The following is a 23365-nucleotide window of genomic DNA, read 5'->3' on the forward strand; positions in this document are numbered from 1 at the left end:
GTTCATCCAGCCCTGCACCTTGTTGTCTCGGATTCTCACACAGTGCCAGTTTGGGTTTTGATTTCAACATATGTGTAATGCCAGACTGTCCTGCTCTGCACACGCATGGGTCCCATATGGTTGACGAACCTGCCAATGTCTAGTGAAGGTCCACGTGTTGCTTTCAGCTTTCTGTAACTGTAGCTGGAGTGAGGTGAGAATTTCAAAATGACTATATTTTTCTCTGAGTCCTTTCCCTCTGGCCAGCCAGTGTTAGCTCTGATTTGGTGAGCAGCACTCTCACCTTCCGAGTCATTAAATTTGGGCTTTCATCACCCAAGCCTGAGATTACAGCTTATTCAGGTTCCTCAGACAGCATTTTCCAAACCCATGACCACTGTCATCTAGAAGGACAAGGGCAGCAGATGGGTGGGAATATTACCACTTGCAAGTTCCCCTCCAAACCACGCACTATCCAGGCTTGAAAATATATTGCCGTCCTCTCACTGTAATTGGGTCAAAATCCTGGAATTCCCTCTTAAGGTCATTGTGGCTCTACCTAGCGGGGTTCAAGAAAGCAGTTTACTACAACCTTCTCAAAGGCAACTTGGGATGGGTGCTGGCCCAGCCAGCGATGCTTATATCCCATAAATGAGTTTAAATAAGTGAATAGGCACTGAAAGTGGTCAGGACAATTACAATATGTGATTCCTCTAAAGTGATGTATGCAGTACACATACCTTGTACTGCCTAGTGATTATAGTGAGGTATGCACCCAAATGCTGAACATGCTACTAAATGGTAGCATGCCTCAGCAGAAGAGCAGGTTCATGCAAAGCCATCACTACTTGAAGTTTGGCTGCATTTGTAAAGTGTATTTACAATGCTTGAAGAGAATTAACAATTAGAAAGAAGTTACATGAATGTAATAACCAGCCACGGAGGCTCACCCAAGATTCTTCAATGCAGCACTGGATGCCTTGTACATGGACAACAGAAGAGACATTCTCTTGCTTCAGGGTAGCAGAAGGCCTATCAGATACTAAGAGGGCAAAGACAACAGTAGCTACTGCAGTCAACACCAGCAGCTAGCCCTGAGGACCTGGATGCAGCATCAAGAAGATTTTAAATGAACTTGCACGAGTGTTCGAGGTCCATGAATGCAACTTCATATGCTGTGCCTTCCCAATTGCACCAGTAATCTCATAGCCTGCTCCCTTCACTGTGCTCGTTTCGGCTATCGAACAATAATCTCCATTAAGCTTCACTCAACCTCACACTCCAGTGCTTCATTTTATCCTTGTACACTTAACAGTGTCAAAAGCACACACTGTTCAACAATAGTAAGCACATCATTCAAGCATGTTGCACACATCAGCATTGACGCATTTCCCTCACTTTTACAAGACAAGGTGGACCACAATTGACAGCAAACAGCTAGTGGGTGGAGGAATGGTAAGACTCCATGCATTCACTCCCATGGAGAAGATGGTTCTTGCCATCCCTAGTGACCAACCGCAGGGTTGAAACCATTGACAACGATGACATATTCAGGATTAATTCACTTTCTCACACTTCAGTTTACCCTCATCCCACATGCTGTTATGATTTACAAACTGCAGATGGAGTAATCCTTCTTCCCTTCACTCACTCCCAACCCTCTCTTTTTGCCTTTATTGTGCCTTCAGTTAGATGAAGAAACTGAGGAGGAAAAAACTTGGTCTTATTCTCACAACCACCAGCCCAGATGCTGACACTGCCTATAGTGCAGCATGGAGTAGTGCAGAGATGGTGTCTTTGTGTGAGATGCTGGGGAAAAGTGACTAGTAGCCAAGGCTGCAGGAAGTATCATTCAGTTGCTGGGTCCTTGGAGAATGAGGTTGCACGTGAATCTTGCTACAAATGACTCAACTGACAACCATACAGAAACTGGTGATGGAGATATACACAGAAATACTTGATGCATTGGCAGACCTTCCAGAAAGCCTGCTGTCTCAGTCAAGAAGCGTGGAGGGATCCGGCTCCAACTTGAAACGGGACTTTGCGCAGAACATTGAGCCAAACTTTCAAGTGTGGAAATGGTGGTCAGCTCCAGGACAATACTATCAGGTTCAATCATGATGCAAAGTCTGACATCTGAGCCTCCAAAGCAGCACAGACAGAAGCCATTGTATACCTGAGGAAGTACTGACCGAGGTTATGAAGTTTTCACTTGTTGCCGCCAAGCAGGCTGTTGCCAACATGGCTGCAGGTACTTGTGCTCCAAGGAGGTCTCACGGGTGATAGTAGCTCAGCATGCTGTCCTGCAGTGGATCACTAAGACTACTGAGGCACTGGGCCAGGAGCACAAACCTGATGTCCCCGTTCATAATATCATATGATGGCACGGTGGCTCAGTGGTTTGCACTGCTGCCTCACCGCCAGGGACCTGAGTTCGATTCCAGCCTCGGGCGACTGTCTGTATGGAGTTTGCACATTCTACCCGTGACTGCGTGGGTTTCCTCCGGGTGCTCCGATTTCCTCCCACAGTCCAAACATGTGGTTAGGTGGATTGGCCATGCCAAATTGCTCATAGTGCCCAGGGATGTTTAGGTTAGGTGGGATAGACATGGGAAATGCAGGGGTAGGGGAATGGGTCTGGGTGGGATGCTCTTTGGAGGGGCGGTGTGCACTTGTTGGGCCGAATGGCCTGTTTTCACACTGTAGGGATTATATGATTCTATGATGATAAGAAGTTGTAACAGTAGTCTATTTGGCCCATTGAACTTTCTCTGTTGTTAATTCCAATTGTGGCTTTAATTCCACTTTCCTGCCTACGAAACTCCTTGACAATACTGCAATTACTTCACAATATTTGATCAGATTGCAGGAATCAATAAATATTACCAGCAGATCCCTGTTAAAAGCCAGAGAACTGAAAGAATTGAAGCACAATAGCGATTTTCACTTTCATCAAAAAGGAGGCACCTCTGACATTGCATCGAACTTTCAGCTGAAGATTTCTTGTACTCACATCCTGGACCTTGTGAATCACAATTGGGACCTGTGCTTCCAATGGAGCCATGGCTGACATAGGTATTAGAAATTATCTTCAAAAGATTATCCTCGGAACAAGTAATGCAAAGAAGCAGATGTCAGCTTTCAGCTGTCTAAACACCAAATGTCATGTCAGTGTCATGCAGCTTTAAGTACTTAAAGCATTTCATACCTCTCAATTGCTCAGCATTGTCAAATCCTCTGTTTTCCTTGCCCAAATCCAGGAAACCCATGAGTAGATGCTTAAATTCAGGGTAAATACCAAAAGAACTGCAGATTCCGTAAATCAGAAACAAAAACAGAAATTGCTGGAAATGCTCAGCAGGTCTGGCAGCATCTGTGGAGACAAATCAGAGTTAACGGTTCGAACCCGAGGAAGAGTCACTCAATCCGAAACGTTAACTCTGATTTCCATCTACAGATGCTGCAAGACCTGCTGAGCTTTTTCAGCAATTTCTGTTTTTGTTTCTTAAATCCAGGATCTTGGGTTGAAAAGAAGCAGCCAATGAACTGTTTAGATGAGTAAACAGCAGACTCACCAGTCCCCAGATGGGATTTCCTGCACACTGCAGTTAACATTCAATTCAAACTTGACAGTTGGTCGGCTTCCTAATAAACCAATAGTTTCAGCAGTTTTAACCCGCTGCCCATACCATTTGATAGATTAAAACTCTCCTGAAGTGTTCTGAACAGATGGTGGAAACCTGGATTCCTTGACCTTAGCAAGTAGATTCTCTGTTTGTTGGCACATCCTAATACAACTCCTCCTAAAGGTAGCTCCTGTTTCAAACCATCAGCAATATTTTTAACATATATGTGATCGACCTGGCATTAAACAAACCACTCTGTGCCAGATGAAAATAACAACTGGAGGTAGCTGTCTGTACAGCAACTTCAACTTGCTCATGTAAAGGAACAGAAGTTTAAATGTCAGACTAAGATTTCACCTCCTGTCCATTGCACAAAGCACAGGTGACTAGTACTTGTGGGCTAAATGTCAGAAAGCCTTTTATTACAAAGGAACAGAAAACATTTTTGCAATTGATTTGAGTTAGACACAAATGTACTACTGATTAAGATGCAGCATCTTCCTTAATCTTCTGTGATACAGCGTAGAATAAAAATAGCAATTATAGTGAGGGTGATGGATTATTATTACATTTCTACAGAAATTTGATTAAGGATTGCTTCTGTTGATGCAACGGTGCCATAGCAACAGACCTTTGTGGAATTAATTATCTATGCCAAGGATGGGGATTTAAACAATTTAATACGAAATTTCAATGGCTGTACCAAGGGAGCAAATTAAAAGCAAAAATTTTTGAAGATGTGGAACATAACTAAAAGTAAAATGGGAAGACATTTGTTGAGAAACGTTGCTCGCATTGACCTTTTCGCCTTACCATATTGCACTGCACTGGGACAAAATCTGTCAAAACCATGAGACACAGTTCGGAGGTATGTAACACAAATGGGAGAGAGTCAGCACTGAGTCTGGGTAGAAAGGTTAAAGGATGAAATTGTAAAACCAAATTCCCCATACCTACTTCGGGTGAGTGAAACTCCTTCTGGGTGGTCAGGTGGGGGTGAAGGGGGGTGCCTGCGTGGAGACAGATATTTGAAAAATAAACCTCTTACTGTGTTTGTCCAGAGCAGCCTGTTTAACACCTCCATCAAAATGGTTATGCCAAGAAATGGGAAGTGGTCTCATGTGCTCGCACATTCAGGAAAGTTGTATGGTCACAGTGAATCTGGGTTTGAGACTGGGCTCCAACGCTGTAGTTCCAATTCTCTGCTGCACTGCTCTTTTGAAGTGGAACTCCCCACTGATGTGACAGGATTCCAAAATTGCGTCCTATCCACTAAATGGCATCATTTCAATCCAAAGCAGAAGGGGTTATGTTGGGAGTTAGAAGACATTTCTCAAATTTCAGCACCCAATTCAACCCTGCCCACTTGTAGCTTTAATGAAACTGCATGAGTTAGGGTACGGCAGGAAGGGAAAGCCAATCCAGTCTCAGGAAACGGGTTAGTCACTCAAATCATTTAAGCAGGATGCATGCCTTCATTTTAAAATGATTTTTGTCTTTATCTCTGTTATGACCCAGCTGATATTATTACATGACAAGTCAGATCCCAGACCAAAACCTCGCTTGATAAATCATATTTTGATTTGTTTTGTGAATTTTAACAATCTGAAACTTCTGCTGAGACATAAGCAGTGGATTCTGCTGCAACAAAAAATCAGAAGTTTATTAAGAAAAGAGGTGAAGACAAAAACAGATTAAACCAAACCATCCACTCTTAAAACAAATTCAGAAGATTTTCCTAAATGCCCAATAAAAGTACGGTCTCATTAACCTCCAAATTCCTTTATAAATTGAAAAGAAACAAAGCAGCTTTTGTGTACTACCAAAATCACCACTCATACAATACTCACCCCAGAGTCCCTGTATCTAACACCTCAGTAGGTTTAAATCTCTTGTGACTTCAACTTTTAGACTGGGACAGCAGGTGGCTTCTTCCTGGAACTATTATACACCTAAGGTTAAGTGTACTTAACATGAAGTAACCTCTTCAGGGTTTTATTCCAACACTTTTGGTCTGGGACTAATATTAATGTTCCATTTTGGGTAACCTATTTGACTGTATCTTTCCCTTCTCTGGAACATAGATTTAGACAGCCATCCTCATCCAATGACTGCCCCACTCAAATTAAAAGTTAATATAAAGTTAACCTCTCTAACCTTTGGATGTATCCCTTACAGTTTAAAACAAAACAAGTTCAAGATGTCTCTGAGAAACTATGAGGCTCCATTATTTATTTTGCTGGGTCACAAAGCATTCTAAGATTCCTTTAAAAATCCATGAAGTGGTATACAAAACCAAAGCGGTGCACTCACTCAAAAGCCAGGCTGTAAAAACTATTTTTAAAAAAATGAACTTGGCTACAAAAAGACTCACAAGTTAATTGTTAATTTCAGACATATAGAAAATACACAGGTTATGAACTCAAAAACCAAAAGACAAACTTAAAATGCATGATTTTACAGTGAAATCATCACAACTAATGTCAGTTAGGTTTCTGAGGCTCAGGAAACCTGTTGAGGAAAAGCAGAGCTCGATCCATGAGGAAATTGCCTTGACAGAGAACTTGTGGGGCAAGAGAATAGGAGTGTTTCCTCTAGACTCAACAAAAGAACCACTTTACAAACCTCACAGTAACTGTCCGATTGACAAACTGGCTTTCCTGATAGATTACAGAGTACAGCACTAGCTATTCATAATGGGGTTGATATATTTATCCAAAAACATCATGTGGCATGATATCATACTGATTCAATTCTGACAATATGCCATCTTGATCTCATCCATGATGTCCCAAGAATGTGACAATATGCCCTTGGCATGAAGCAGCTGACAGAAGATTCCCTACAGCCTGTCCTGCCTCCCCAACAAACTGCATCTCAGGGGCTGTACTGTGCACCCTTCACCTTGTCACTGAGAATATGCCAGTAACAATGCGATGGCTCATAGCCATAGTGACTGCGTGCCTAGGCCAATGGGGAAAATAGGGCATTGAGAGGATGTGTCCTGTTCCAATGCCTCCTGTTGACTCAGAGATCACAAGATGCCAGTCACTGCACAGTGTCTTCTCAGTCCGTCCTTGGGGAGATAAGGTGAGAATTGGATTGCATGAGGAAGCTCTTTTAAGCCACTTAAAATCGGTTGATTCAATAAGCCGAAGTAAATCTAATGAAACCAGAATAAAGGGTGGCAGCCTTTCAAAGGGGGACTGCAGCAGAAATCAAATGTTCAAGATTTAAATGGGCAAAAATGAAATTAAACTGCTACCTTGGTGTAACACCCTTCGTGCCAAATCCCCCATTGCAATGAAGAGTTCTCCCACGTAGAGACCCACCTCAGGATGTCAGGACTGTGTCTGGACATTTGGTGACAGTGAGGCAGTGGAGAGTGTGCGGTAGCAGCTCATATCAGAACTCCCTCCACGCTGTGTGAGATGGAATGGAAGGTACTTCTATGAGAGGGCCTCAGCTTGTAAGGCATAGGTTCCTACATTATTTTCATATCAACCTGTTGAGCTTTAGGCTTTGCGTTTGCTACAGTGACATGCTGGCTCTGCCTGTGATCCATAGAATATTCACATTCTTCATGTCTCCTGTTGTGTGGCACTCCCTGAGCCCCTGATGACCTTTCACCATCTTCCTGTTTCAGTTGAACCATTGGAAAGAGTGCAGAAGAAATTTATGAGAATGGTTCCAGGAAAGGCAAATTTAATTATGAAGATATATTGAAGAAGTTGGGACTGTTCTCCTTGGACAAAAGAAGGCTGATGACACATTTGATAAAAATATTTTGAGCCGTGTGAAATAAATTGGAAAACCGTACTCCCATGTGTGGACAGGTTGAGAATGAAAGGGCACAGATTTAAAATAAGTAGTCAAAGAAGCAAAATTATATGAGGAAAACTTCTCTATGCAAAGAGTGATTGCAGTCTAGAATGTATTGCATGAGTGTGTTGAGGCAGTTTCAACCAAGGCTTTCATAAGGGATTGAGACATTTATTTGAAAAGGACTAATGTGCAAGATTATGGGGAGTAGTTAGGGTAATGGTACTAAGATGCTCATTGTTAGAGCTGGTACAGACATTTTTGGCCAAATGGTCTCTTCCTGTACTGTTAAAAGTCTATGATTCTATGATGAGCATCATTGGCTAGATCGGCATTTAAAGCTCATTCCTAATTGGTCTTTAGAAAGTGGTGGTGAGCTGCCTTCTTAAGTCGTTGCAGTCCATGGGGTGTACAGAGGTTCAATGCTGTTAGTTAGGGAGTTCCAGATTTTGACCCAGTGACATTGAAGGTAATTATGCCTACTTAGTGTCTTCCTGCCATGCTGCTAAATTCATGAGAAAAAAATCTGTAACAGACATTTGACTCTTTGCAGGTGCAAATAAAGCATCTAATACTTGTTAGAGACCCTCCTTACAAAGTCAGAGTGCCCTAACAAGTTTTAGATGTAGGCTGCAAAGATGAGTCATAGTGCACTCGAAGTATTAACTCGGTTTTTCTCTCCATAGCTGGTACTAGAACTGGTGAGTTTTCCCAGCACTTTCTGTTTTTATTTTAAATGTGAGCTAATCTACTTAAAGGTGTTGCTGGATACAACTACCAAAAGGTACAGAAATCTTCTTCTAACCTCACTGCAATTTCAGAAAAATTTCTGCTTTACTCCAGTCAGCAGGCTTCAGTTTACTGCTCACTCGTTGTCCTTTCCAATCTCAGAGCCCCTCCAACTCTGGACCTATTACTTGCACATTTTCCCATTACTGACCAGAAAAATCAAACCATCTTCACTCATGACCTCTTTGGGGATGACCAGTGGATCTAGCCCCAATCCCAGAGGGAAGGTCAGTACTACTTGGAAATGAGTGTACTCGGCATATTGGAGCTCCATTTGGAACAGCACATGACAATTTGGGCAAGTCTGTGTCATTTGCGAATTTTACCCGTTTTGCCTTCTGGGACGTCTGGTATTCCTCAAGACTAAATTCCCAGCAGTCAGTTCTAATCCCAATTTCTAAAGTTTATTTTATAAGGTGCCTGAGAAGCTACCACGGCAGCAAAAAGAATTTCAAAAAATGTTTTATTCATTTTTAGTGTTGCCAAATATATGATTTTAATTGCTCACTCTTTCTCTGCAGCTATATAGGTTATTTCTATTCACTGTTACTATTTGTTGATTTGTACTGTGTAGCTGTGATTTCTTGGTCTTTTAGGAAAGTTGTATTTGAGTGAATTATAATTAAGTGTGATGCATGCTTTCAACACCAATCTTTGAGGTTTGATCGGTGTATTTTATTGACTGGAACAAATAGGAAAATTATATCTAACATGTTCATCTCACTTCTGAAGTTAGATACAAATTTCTAATCAACTCTAATTTTCTAGGAAACAAAAATATGTACACCGTTGCCTCTTAAGATGTCTTCAATATGGACAGAAATTGGCTTAGTGGTTGTGAATAGTTTGGTTTGACCTGCTTTTTTTCATTTCAAGAGTGAAAACTGTGTTGTGCTGGCACAAGTGTGGTGCTTCTCAAATCAGTGTTAATATGTTCTGAGGTAATTTGTTTTTATCGTAAAGGATGGTCACAGAAGAAATGTGGCCTTTCATTGTTTAAGATGTTAAAACACTCATTAAAGTTTACATTATTATATCACAAAAGATCTGTTCCATACTGGCATATTGATTAATGTAAATCTATTCATGGAAATTATTTAAAGGATTTTTAAGTTTGCCAACATGTCTGGAACACAGTGAAATTGGCAATAAATGAGGACCTTTGATATCTATAAACTTCTAATGGTATAATCGCACAGAAGCCCAGTGGCATAGCTATTACTAAAGGTTGATGCAACATAGTGATCCTCTGTTACCTAATTTATGGAAAAGGTTCAAGTAATGCATGGAATTTAATGTGTGCGACATGGATTAAGTCCACTGATTGGGGAATCAATAGGAACTGCACATTGGATCACCTGGAGACATACTGAATACAATGTTATGATTTGTGGTCAGAGCAAGACTGTGTGCACCTACTTCTCACAGGTGTGCAGTGTATTTTAGGCACTAGAGTCAGGCCTGGAGTGAATTATAGTGGATATTGCCATCTCAATATTTCCTCCTTCATAAGCAAAGTTGTGGGATCATGGTACAAGCGACATCCCTCATATTTCCTGGGGAAAGCCTGACGATAGATTGAATGGGTTGAGCTTCCATATATCTGGATGCCACAACACTTTCCCTCCATGTCAATCTCCCCTTAATCTGAATATATGCTGAGTCTACAAGTACATTATGCCTCATGTTACATTCTGCTCGGGAATTCAGTTGCTTTGCAAATAATCCACAACTTGCATAATGTAACACACCTTCGTAAACAGAATCAGAAAAATATACTATTATTTTGTTTTTGAACTGAACTGTTCCATTTCTTTTGTTCCTATGCAAACCGGTTTTTGTCTAATAAAGAGGATGGGTTGTAACAAGAGTTACGCACATTCCTTTTAATACCAATGACAATTGGAGCAAACTTTACACGTGATTTACATTTTACTGCAGCTGATAAGCAAAAGAGTGCAGCTGTGAACTCTGTTATACTGTGTGGAACGTCAATGGGCAGTACTGTATGACTCTAATTATTACATTAACTCTATCTGCATTTAGACTCCAATAAAAGGGAAAGGCCTACTCTGTGGCAATAGGATGGCCTTTGTTTGCAGGTGAATTTTAAGCAGTTTGATTTGATAGTTAATCCTTCTGTTGATGCCATTTTCGGATTGGATTATTTTCTGACAATTAATAATTTTGATTTGGCTAAGCAAGTGAGGGATTAAATTATGTTCCGTTTGATTGTGGTTAGTTGTAAGACAGTTTCTGTAAGACAGAAAGCCTATGGCAAAGTCCAAGTTAAGTTCATGGATTTATGGTTCCTTTATTGACTTGAGCTATGTAAACTTAGGCTAACAAATCTGAGAATGATTTGAAGTAAAATACTAAATAAAAACTGAAAGAACTGCAGATGCTGGAAATCAGAAGTACTAAACAAAAATTGCTGGAAAAGCTCAGCAGGTCTGGCAGCATCATTGGAGAGAAATCAGAGTTAATGTTTCGGGTCCAGTGATCCTTTCTCAGAACTGGTGGTAGCTAGGAAAATGTCGGTTTTTATGCAGAAGATAGGGTGGGGAGAGGAGGTAAGGAGTAAACAATAGGTGGAGGTCAAGCCCAAAGAGAGAGAAGAACAGTTGGACATACAAGGGAGTGGATAACGATAAGGCTGGGAAGGTGAATAGCTGTTAATGGGAACTGTTAGTGGCTAACAATGGGCTGTGCATAATAGCAGACCATGTGGCCAGCCTGAAGTGGGGATGGATGTGCGCAGGGATTGCACGCCCATAAGAAGGAGGAGGCATCTGGAAACTGCAAACTGGAAACTCTGAAACTGGCGTAAAATGTCAGAGGAATCATGGATGTAAGTGGGCAGGGACTGGGCAAAGGAGAAAAAACAAAGGAAAAAAAACTAAGTCAAGGTAGGACGAGCTGAGTTCTGTGGGGCAGGAGCAGGCAGAAACAACAGATTTACCGGGACAGTCCTGTTTGTAGATTTTGGGAAGGAGGTAGAAGTCGGCTGTGCAGGTTGGGAGACTATCAGCTTGGAGGCAATTGGGGGGAGATCACCAGATGAAATGAGATCAGTGATCGTAGTGGACACAATAGCCTGATGTTCCACTGTGGGGTCATGGTACCGGGGGAGATAGGAGGAGGTACCTGAGAGCTGGCACTCAGCCTCCGCAATGTAGAGATCAGTTCACCAGACAGTAACAACAACACCTTTGTTGGCAGGCTTAATTACAAAATCACGGTTGGATCTGAGACCAGAGAGAGCAGCCTGTTCATGGGAGGATAGGTTGGAGCAGGTGAGGGATTCAGAGAAATTGAACAGATCAAGTGCAGGTAAAAGGCCAGAGGAAGTGATCAGATGGAGGGAGAGTGTTGGAGATGGCCGAAGGAGTATGTGGTTCAGGGAGAGGACTCTTGCCAAAGAAATGGGCATGGAGGCATGGACGATGGAATAAGAGTTCAACTTCAAAGCAATTTTTCAAAGTGCTCAGCAAAAGTATATTCCAATGAAAAGGAAGGACTGTAAGAAAAGGGGTAATCTGCCATGGTTATCTAAAGAAATAAAGGAGGCTATCAAATTGAAAGAGAAGGCATACAAAGTGGCCAAAAACAGCATGAAACTAGAAGATTGGGAAAACTTTAACGGTCAACAGAAAGCCACAAAAAGAGCTATAAAGAAAGGTAAGATAGAACATGAGGAAAAAACTAACACAGAATATAAAGACAGATAGCAAAAGTTTCTATAAATATATAAAACGAAAAAGAGTGGCTAAAGTAAACGTTAGCCCTTTAGAGCATGAGAAGGGGAATTTAGTTATGCGATATGATGAAATGGCCGAGGCATTGAACAGGTATTTTGTATAGGTCTTCACAGTGGAGGACACTAATAACATGCCAGTAATTGACAAAGAGACGAAGTAGGCGAGGACCTGGAAACAATCATTATTACGGAAGAGGTAGTGTTGGGCAAGCTAATGGAGCTAAGGATTGATAAGTCTCCTGGCCCTGATGGATTGCATCCCAGGGTACTAAAACAGATGGCAGGAGAAATAGCAGGTGCACTGGCGGTAATTTTCCAAAATTCGTTAGACTCTGGGGCAGTCCCAGCAGATTGGAAAACAGCAAATGTGACGCCACTGTTTAACAAGGGAAGTAGACAAAAGATGGGGAATTATAGACCGGTTAGCTTAACCTCTGTAGTAGGGAAGATGCTTGAGTCTATTATCAAGGAAGAAATAACAAGGCATCTTGATAGAAATTGTCACGTTGGGCAGACGCAGCATGGGTTCATGAAGGGCAGGTCATGCTTGACAAATTTTTTGGAATTCTATGAAGACATTACGAGCGAGGTGGACAATGGGGACCCAGTGGATGTGGTGTACCTAGATTTCCAAAAGGCCTTCGACAAGGTGCCGTACAAGAGGCTACTGCATAAGATAAGGATGCATGGCGTTAAGGGTAAAGTATTAGCATGGATAGAGGATTGGTTGACTAACAGGAAGCAAAGAGTGGGGATAAATGAGTGCTATTCTAGCTGGCAGCCAGTGACTAGTGGTGTGCCTCAGGGATCGATGTTGGGACCGCAATTATTTACAATTTATATAGATGATTTGGAGTTGGGGACCACGTATAGGGTGTCAAAGTTTGCAGATGACACTAAGATGAGTGGCAGAGCAAAGTGTGCAGAGGACTGTGAAACTTTGCAGACGAACATAGATACATTGAGTGAGTGGGCAAAGGTCTGGCAGATGGAATACAATGTAAATAAATGTGAAGTCATACATTTTGGTAGGACTAATAGTAAAAAGGATTATTACTTACATGGTAAAAAGTTGCAGCATGCTGCTATGCAGAGGGACCTGGGTGTCCTTGTGCATGAATCACAGAAGGTAGGTCTGCAGGTACAACAAGTAATTAGGAAGGCAAATGGAATTTTGTCCTTCACCGCTAAAGGGATTGAGATTAAAAGCAGAGAGGTTATGTTGCAGCTGTACAAGGTGCTGGTGAGGCCACACCTGGAGTACCGTGTGCGGTTTTGGTCTCCTTACTTGAGAAAGGATGTATTGGCACTGGAGGGGGTGCAAAGGAGGTTCACTAGGTTGATTCCGGAGTTGGGGGGGTTGGCTTATGAGGAGAGACTGAGTAGATTGGGATTATATTCATTGGAATTCAGAAGATTGCGGGGGGATCTTATAGAAACATATAAAATTATGAAGGGAATAGAAAAGATAGAAGTAGAGAGGATGTTTCCACTGGCAGATGAAGCTAGGATAAGAGGGCATAGCCTCAAGATTAGAGGGAGCAGATTTAGGACTGAATTGAGAAGGAATTTCTTCACCCAGAGGGTTGTTAATCTATGGAATTCTTTGCCCAGTGAAGTAGTTGACGCTACTTCAGTAAACGTTTTTAAAAAAAAGGTAGTTTTTTTTGAACACTAAAGGAATTAAGGGATACAGTGAGAACGCGGGTAAGTGGATCTGAGTCCACGAAAAGATCAGCCATGATCTTATTGAATGGCGGAGCAGGCTCGAAGAGCCAGACGGCCTACTCCTGCTCCTAGTTCTTATGTTCATGTTGTGCCCGAAATTCATTAAGGTGGGAATGCAGCGGGATAAAACTGAGACCTGTACTGATTACAGAATGTTCAGTATTGGACAGCCAATATCCATTATTTTCTATTAGAAAAAGTGACATTAAAGCACTCTGAGCACATTGGGTCAGTATTTTCTCTCTCTGAGTATTATATACACAGATAGACTGACTGCTTCTTCAGGTTCCCTTGGTGAAGAGTAGATCACCCAAGAATCTGACTGGGTAAATGCAGGCCTGCAAAGCCTTGTTTTTCTTTTAAATTCATTAGAATAATGAGAAGGAAAATCAAGAGTGATTTTCTGATCAAAGATTTTGACAAGAATTCTCCCTGTCCCCATCAACCACACCATTTAAGGTATTTGTTTGGGGAAATCAACCCTAAATTATTGATATGGCTGCTAGCTTTGTAGCCTGAAGTTTTCATGGTGTGACCTCCCAACTTCAATTCCCCACCTAATCACATGCCACTGCCAGTCCATCCTCACAGTACATGACCTTCCCGCATCAATCAGAAAATAACAAGTTTGTAATCATCCAATTCAGTGAAGCTTGACAAACAAGCATTTTTTTATCAACTCTGTTTCTCTTTATAACTAATAAGCAAAAGAAAATGAATGACAAAGCACGTACCAAGTGTTTTGCAGTTTTTATGATGCCAAAATAACAAAGTTGACTGAGCAAGTCCTAAATCAGGTGACCTAGTGATCTGAAGTCATCAAGAGACCTCAGCTAGAGTTTTCACCACGGCAGATGGTGAAATTTAAATTCAACAAAAATCTGGAATTAGACTGATGGTGACCAATTAACTATTGCTGATTGTTGCAAAAATCCATCTGGTTCATTAATCTCCTTCAGGGAAAAAAGGAGATCTCTTTGCATCACTTGGTCTGGCCTACATGTGACTCCAGACTAGCATTATGTGGTTGACTCTTAACTGCCCTTCAGGAAATTACACCCCATGAACAAATTAGAAAAAGAAGCAATTTCCTCAGATTGATTTCACTTTTTGTGGCTTTTGTTTCAGCACAAGTCAGAATTAATGTAAATTAAACATGAATGAAATGACAAATGATACTTAAAATGAAAAGGTACATTCATGTTGAATAGTCGATGCAACAAAGAAGGGTCTTATCACTTCCCACACACATGTTACACCACAGGCCATTCCAATGTTACTTAATACAACCTCTGGTATGTTGGATTTCTCACTTTCTAATCAATCCATTCGACTCTTGAGTTGCATTCAATAGTTGCCATGTATGATCTAAGGTCCCTGGATATGGTTAACACCAACAGGCTGCACATTTACAAACACTGTCTCACTTGTGTCATGCTGATTTAACTTTCTGCAAATTCCTTTTCAACTGACCAGCGAACAATATCCAGTCATGATCGAACCCTCTAATACAAATGTTCAATTCCTTTGGATGCTTGAGCTATTCACATGCTTTTAGGATTTGGGGCCTTTTCATTTGTACATCACTCCACAAGAGTATTTGAAATTCTACTTATTAGAGTTAGAAAAAGAAACCGATGATTTCATAGAGAGCTATGCCAGCTCCTCCTCAAGTGAATTTTGAAGCCCTTCTTCTGTCTCCCTTTTTGCTTTCCATGCGCTGATCACCTTCTGGTGACATCACTCCTGTCTTGTAGCTCTCATTTGTGTCTGGTCACCTTGATTTCATATCTTAACCCTTTTCCTATTGGCTCTATCTCCAGGTCAAAGGTCACCAGATCACATAGGCCAATGTTTCTTGTTATACAAGAATATTACAATTGATACAATTAAAATTGATATAAATTCTTAAAATTCCCTTCCCAAACATTTACAGATTTACTAGACATTTTGAAGTAACTTTTCCTTATTGTTTCTGTTTCTCGGTCAAATGTCATCATATTGTTCCTTCAAGTTAATTGTAGTAGTTTCCTGGAGCTTCATCTTTAATCCATTTAAATGTGTAACTGAAAGTCTGACATATGTTAGATTATAATGTGTGATATTTCTGAGGCAGGTGATAATTAGAGAGGGTATTTTCTTTCCATTTACAGTGGTTTAGCAATGTTTAAAAGTTACAGGACATTTTTAGAATAAGGAAAATTAGGCAAAAGATATTTCCACCCATAAGGCATCTCTAAAAAGTTTTTCTTCCACTTGCATCCCTGAGTCTCCTGATCTTCTTTGTATTTCCTGAACATAGAAAATAGAACATAGAACAGTACAGTACAGTACAGGCCCTTCGGCCTAAGATGTTGTGCTGACCTATTATCCTACTAAGATCAATTTACCCTGCATACCCTACATTTTACTATCCTCCATGTGCCTATCCAAGAGTCGCTTAAAAGTCTCTGAAGTATCTGACTCCACTACCACTGCTGGCAGCGCATTCCACACGCCCACCACTCTCTGTGTGAAGAACCTATCTCTGACATCTCTCCTATACCTTCTTCCAATCACCTTAAAATTATGACCCCTTCTAATAGTCATTTCCGCCCTGGGAAAAAGTCTCCGGGTATCCACTCTATCTATGCCTCTCATCATCTTGTATACCTTTATCAAGTCACCTCTCATCCTTCTTCGCTCCAATGAAAAAAGCCCGAGCTCCCTCAACCTTTCCTCTAATCCAGGCAGCATCCTGGTAAATCTCCTCCGCACCCTCTCTAAAGCTTCCTGGATCTCTCTGTCTCCATCTCTGGCAACCACCTAGAAACCGATATCCATTTCAAGCCCACCGACTCCCACAGCTACCTAGAATGCACCTCCTCCCACCCACCTTCCTGCAAAAATGCCATCCCCTATTCCCAATTCCTTTGCCTCCACCGCATCTGCTCCCAGGATGAGGCATTCCACTCCGGTACATCTCAGATGTCCTCATTTTTCAAGGACCGCAACTTCCCCGCTTCAGTGGTCGAGAACGCCCTCAACCGTGTCTCCCGCATTTCCTGCAACTCATCCCTCACACCCCCTCCCCGCAATAACAACCAAAACAGAATCCCCCTCATCCTCACGTACCACCCCACCAACCTCCGGATCCAATGCATCATCCTCTGACACTTCCGTCATCTGCAATCCGATCCCACCACCAAAGACATATTTCCCTCCCCACCCTTATCTGCTTTCCGGAGGGACCACTCTCTCCGTGACTCTCTTGTCCGCTCCACACTCCCCTCCAGCCCCACCACACCCGGCACTTTTCCCTGCAACCGCAGGAAATGCTACACCTGCCCTACACCTCCCCCCTCACCCCCATCCCAGGCCCCACGAAGACTTTCCACATCAAGCAGATGTTCACCTGCACATCTGCTAATGTGGTATACTGCATCCGCTGTTCCTGTTGTGGCCTCCTTTACATCGGGGAAACCTAACGGAGGCTTGGGGACTGCTTTGCAGAACACCTACGCTCGGTTTGCACTAAACAACTGCACCTCCCAGTCACAAACCATTTCAACTCCCCCTCTCATTCCTCAGACGACATGTCCATCCTGGGCCTCCTGCAGTGCCACAACGATGCTACCCGAAGTTTGCAGGAACAGCAACTCATATTCCGCTTGGGAACCCTGCAGCCCAATGGTATCAATGTGGACTTCACAAGCTTCAAAATCTCCCCTCCCCCTACCGCATCCCAAAACCAGCCCAGCTCGTCCCCGCCTCTCTAACCTGTCCTTCCTCCCACCTATTCCCTCCTCCCACCTCAAGCCGCACCCCCATCTCCTACCTACTAACCTCATCCCGCCCCCTTGACCTGTCCGTCCTCCCTGGACTGACCTATCTCCTCCCTACCTCCCCACCTACACTCACCTTTACTGGCTCCATCCCCGCCTCTTTGACCTGTCTGTCTCCTCTCCACCTATCTTCTCCTCAATCCATCTTCTATCCGCCTCCCCCTCTCTCCCTATTTATTTCAGAATCCCCTTCCCCTCCCCCATTTCTGAAGAAGGGTCTAGGCCCGAAACGTCAGCCTTTCTGCTCCTCTGATGTTGCTTGGCCTGCTGTGCTCATCCAGCTCTACACCTTGTTATCTCAGATTCTCCAGCATCTGCAGTTCCTACTATCACTGCACCATTCTACTTTGTTTATTGTGTGGATGGATACCCCCTTGCAATGGTAAGGTGCATGTTGCAAATTGTGTTTATGTCAAAGTCATGCACTTTGTGAATCATAACAAATAGCGTACATGTTTTATAAACAGCTGTAAACAGCTTAATCATCTCATTTGCCATTCATTCTCGAATTCCTTTTGATTTGTGCAATCAGAAGTAGCAGAGTAAGCAGCTTGGTTTGGAAAACAGATTTTCTGCCTAAATGAAGATGGGGCACTTGAACCATGATATGCCAAATTTGTGAATGAAGTGCCCACTCATTCAAGTGAATAATGTTTCAGTGCATGTCAATTTGATTCACACAATGGATCCTTACAGATTTGCACATGGTATTTACTAAACTTATAGTAATCTGGAGGCCTTGTCAAATAATCCAGAGAATACCATTTCAAATTCCACAATGTCAGTTTGAGAAATCATATTCAATTTTTCAAAAAAAAATCTGTAAATAAAAAATCTGTTATTAGTTAAAGTGGCAATGAAGCTGCTGGTTTACTTGACTAACCCAAATTGTTCATAGGTATCCTTTATGTCATTTCTATCTGGTCAGTTCCATTTGCTGTGTTCAACTTTAACTCCTGTTTGAAGAGGCCAAACAAGAAGGTCCATTCTTTAGAATGTATCACCCAAATTCAGGATACTTTTTCAGTAATTCTCCAAACGTCCCAGTGTTCTAGCTGAAAGTTTTCCTTCAAGCAACATCACTAAGGCAGATTATCCGGTCATTATCAGATTGCTGTGAGTTTTCTGAGTACAAATTGTCTGCTCATATTTTCGAAATTATAACAGTAGCTACACTTCAGGAAGACAAACAGCTTTAACGTTTAGCACTTTGGATTGCCCTGAGTTGTGAAAAGTACCAAATAAATGCAGTCTCCTCCTTTTGCCAACAGTGATGGTATTAATTCTCTCAAGCTACTGATGATCTACACTCAGCCACTCAAATGCATGACATAGACTCACTGAGTACATGTCAATTCATAATCACCTTTTTGGTTAGTAGATTTGCAGCAAAGGAATCAGACAGCACATGCAATTACTGCTGTCAACATTCGAAGTTTGGTTTATTGACTGAGATCCCATAGTTCATGGTGATGTGTACAAGAAAGAAGTATCCTTTCTGATAATAATGCTTGCCTTACTAATCAAATTCAGACACTGGATGTCTGCCTGTGCAATACTGAGTGTTTCAATACCAGATCTGAAGTAGAAAGGATGTGAAGAAACACCATATCTTGTAGCTAGTCACTAAGATAATGCACATATTTCTGTACCTTCACCATTATTATGCACTGCATTCAATCTGGTCCTTTAAGACATTGCAAATGTTGCCAATGGAAACCATGGATCAGTGTTGAATAATTCAACTAAATCACACTTTAATCTTCTCCATTCAGCAAAGCGAAATATCAGGATGGTTAACATCGTCCATCCTTTTGTTTCTGGAATTGCTTCATATTATTAATTATCGTTAAAATATTCATGCTACAAATATTTTGCAAATAATAGGTAACAGAACTTCTGTGACGGTTGTTGATTGTATGTTGCATACTCTCCAACAGGAGTGTTCAATCATGCGTTATTTATTGCTAAGATAGAATTGTACTTTCAAGGTTAGTTTACTGGCTAAAATTAAATACAAATTTAGATCTATTAGAGTATAACTGCTGCTTGATAATGGAAATTAATTTAAAAGGAATATGGCTGAAAACTGTGGAATGTCCAATATGGTGGGCAGAAATTCGTGAAGGCAGAGATGATAATGCTGGCAAGCACAATGGACTGGCACAATTTTCTGAGTGATGAATAATTACTGAAGTTAGAATGATGAGAATGTTGTGTAAAGGAAGATTTGGCATATGTCTGGATTACAGCATTTTTTGCATCTTTGATAAAGGTCTTTAACAACTGCTGAAGCAGTGTTAGCCCTAAACACTCTAAACTGATGATAGTGATGTGTAAATATTGCCATTGAGGTAGGACTCAAATATACATTTTTCACTACTTTTCAATTTTTTTTGGGGATACTTTTAAGTTTTCAGGGGCTCCTTTCTAGCCTTAGTAACTCCTTTGAAGGGTGATGCAATCTCTTAGTAATGATACCTTTGGTATTTGTGTTGATATATGGAGCATTTGGATTCAGCAGAAGCAGAATTAAAAGAATTTATCAAAAATTCCAAATAATTTCCATTGCTCCATTGAACTTAAAGCCACAACACATCAGGAAAACATTAATTTCCTGGACAACATAGTATTAAGATAGGCACAAGACAACAGGCATAAGTTAGCATATAAAAGATAAAAAAAAACTGACACACACTTCTATAGACAAAAGGCCATCATCCTAAGCATGCTTTCCACGGTTTGGTGAGGCCACAGCTAGATGGTTGTACGTTTGTGTCTGCCACAGCCTCTGCATCCTCAGCAATTCATATCATGTTAAATGCTTTTGAGATGGGATAACCCATAAATATCAATCATTATGAAATAAAACTATTCAATATTTAATTAAACATCTGATTCACAGTTTATTTACAAAAGCCTCAACTACACTTTTCCCTTGCACTGTGGCTCCCGAACTCCTGCACCTTTAATCTAGAGAGTCCACATTCATTTGCAAGAATTTACTTACCACAGTTTTCCCGTCTCCAGTTAACTGAGTATTACTTTTTGAAAACTTTAAAACTGTTTTCTTCCCTTTGCAGTCACTGTTTCCCCTTTCAGACCCTTTAGAGCCTTTGTAGACCCTTACTCTCTCTTTCAGGCCTTCTTCTCTTTTGCAACTTCCTCCACTCCACTTTGTAGACTCACTTCCCCATTTAGCCCACCAGTCTTTCCCATCAGGTGCTGGCCTTGGCTTCCATCCATCCTCCTGTAGTCATTCACCTCTTTACTCAAATTGTATGGTATTTCCCCCTTTGCCTTTGCTCTTAGTGAGACTCTCAATAGCAAGCATGAGGGAGAACTGGCCACTGATTGAAGGAATAGTTCCTCACCACTTCTTTCCATTCTACTCATGGAAACTTTTCTCTGATTGTGAAAATGGCGGCAGCAGTGTATCAGCGTGGACTCGACTCCTGGCCTCGAGGTAAACCCTAATGCGGACTGGGTTGAAAGGACTGTTATTCTGAACACTTAATTCTCTATTTTTCTAATTTATTGCTGCAATTATTTTATTTCTTTATTTTTCTACTTTTTCCCTAAGAATTTGTACTTAAAAATCAGGGACGTTGATACCTAAGGTGGGGCTGTAGGTGGCAACTTGTAAACTTTTCACTGTATTCATTTAAGTACATATGACAATAAAAGCTAATTCTAATTCTAATTCTAACCAGCGTAGTACACTCACTCAGCAATATTCTTCTCATTAGTGCTTAGTTTGGATTCTACTGGGTCGTCTCAGCTTCTGACCTCATTAGTTAGTGCTATTTGGTTCAATTATATCTTCTCTTTCTCACCCACTCGTCAGCAGATATGAACCTGCATGTAAGCATGGCACAGTGTATCTTGAAATGCAAGCTGTATTTGAAAACTGGTTTTGCAGGTCTCATAGCAGCCATCCTCCATTTTTCTGCAACTGTAGGATGAGATGAGCAGCCTGCCAGTTATGACAATGAACCAGAGCACCATTAACGTCTTGTTCACCTACCATTAATGTTTCTAAGCATCAGCCCAGCTATGTATGTGTAGACGTCGTTGGACCAATCTTATAAATGCTGGGTTGAAGACTGAGTATTCTAAAGTGGATGTTTCACCCCTTGACTCACCAAACCATCTCCACCACCGACAGAACAGGAATATGATGCAATACCCTCTACTTGCTGGGATTGGTGCAGCTGCAATAGCAATCAAGAAGCTTGACACCATTAGGATCAAAGCAATGAGCTTGATCAGTAGCCCACTCATCACTTCAAACATTTATTACTTCCAACCTACCATGGCTGCATTGTGTACCACCTGCTGTATTTTGGCAACTTTTCAAGACTCCTTCATTAGCACCACCCAAGCCCATGACCTCCACCAGTTTGAAAAGCAAAAGCAGATGAATTTTGGGAACACTATCACCACCTACCTTCCATCCAGGTCAGACACCACCCTGGCACACATTGTTCTTTCAGCGTCAATGGTTGGAGTTTCCTGCTTAAAAGCACTCTGGGATTTTCTCCACCAATTGGACTGCAGCAGTTCAAGAAAGTCTCATCACCACCTCTTAATGGGAACTAGGGATAGCAATAAATACTGGTATGGCTTTTAAAAACATAAGGGACAAGAAGTTAACAGTACATAGGTGGTGGTGCTAGCAGAGGAGAAACAGAGACCTGCACCTCAGCTGCCCAGCTAGAATGCCAACAATAATTCCTGTACTTTGGAAAAAGTAAATGTGCAGTGAAAGTGGACAATTTTGCCCAACATTGAGGGTGATGGCAATCATTACACGTTGCCATCCTATGGTGTAGAGTGGCTGCTGATAATCTTGCAGCAGTCAGAACAGTTGTATAATTGCCTCCATGCTGACACTAAGCCATGGTTCACTTTCACTGTCAGGTATATGGGGCAATGTCAGTGAATATTGTTGGTGTCATATTGAGAGCTACAAGACGTTTGAATTTGCTTGGCTTCTTTCATCTTATACCACTTTAATCTTGAAATTCTGTATTTTGTACACTTTAACAATGACCTTCATAATTAATTTTAATGGGACTCAATAAATGTATATTGCCCTGCAGCCAACAACCCTGCTTGCTGTAAATTCTTGCAACCAATGAAGTTACAAGTAGAAGGATCATGCATTGCTGCAGTCAGAATGGGATCTTTCTACCAAAGATTCCCCATCAATTACCGTTTCTCGGTGTTTCATTGCCAAATAATTTGATTTTAATAATTGAAACAAAAAAGATCAGGGGCCATGAAAACAAAGCAGAACAGGTGAATTGGTTTGAAATTGTTACAACAAAGAACGAGTACAGCTATTTGTCTCAAATGTTCTTTTCTTGTGCTGTAAACATCTCTGGTTCTAAGAAAGAAAGAACAAAAAAGAAACTTGAATTATAATAGCATCTTTATAACTTCAGGATGTCCCACTCCAATTTACTCCAGTAATGTACAAATATAGAAATAGAATTAGAATTAGTTTTATTGTCACATGTACTGACGTGATTTACACATAGAAAGTTCCCAAAAACAGAAATGGCAAAGATCACCAAGTTGAGGGAATAATTTGGCCAGGGCACCAGAGAAAAACCTTTTCTTTGAATATTGCCACAGAATATTTCAATTTCACCTGAGAGAACTTTTTTTTAATGTTTCACCTGGAAAAAAGCACCTCAACAGTGCAGCACTCCCTCCGAAGTACATTACAGTGTCAGCCTAAGACACATGCTTAATCTTTGGAGTGGAATTTGAATTCACAATCTTCTAACAGAGCTGAGCACACTGTTGCTAAGCCTGTGCAAGTGAAG

The sequence above is a fragment of the Rhincodon typus genome, chromosome 2 (assembly GCF_021869965.1).
Source record: "Rhincodon typus isolate 14 chromosome 2, sRhiTyp1.1, whole genome shotgun sequence".
In the NCBI taxonomy this organism is placed as follows: domain Eukaryota; kingdom Metazoa; phylum Chordata; class Chondrichthyes; order Orectolobiformes; family Rhincodontidae; genus Rhincodon; species Rhincodon typus.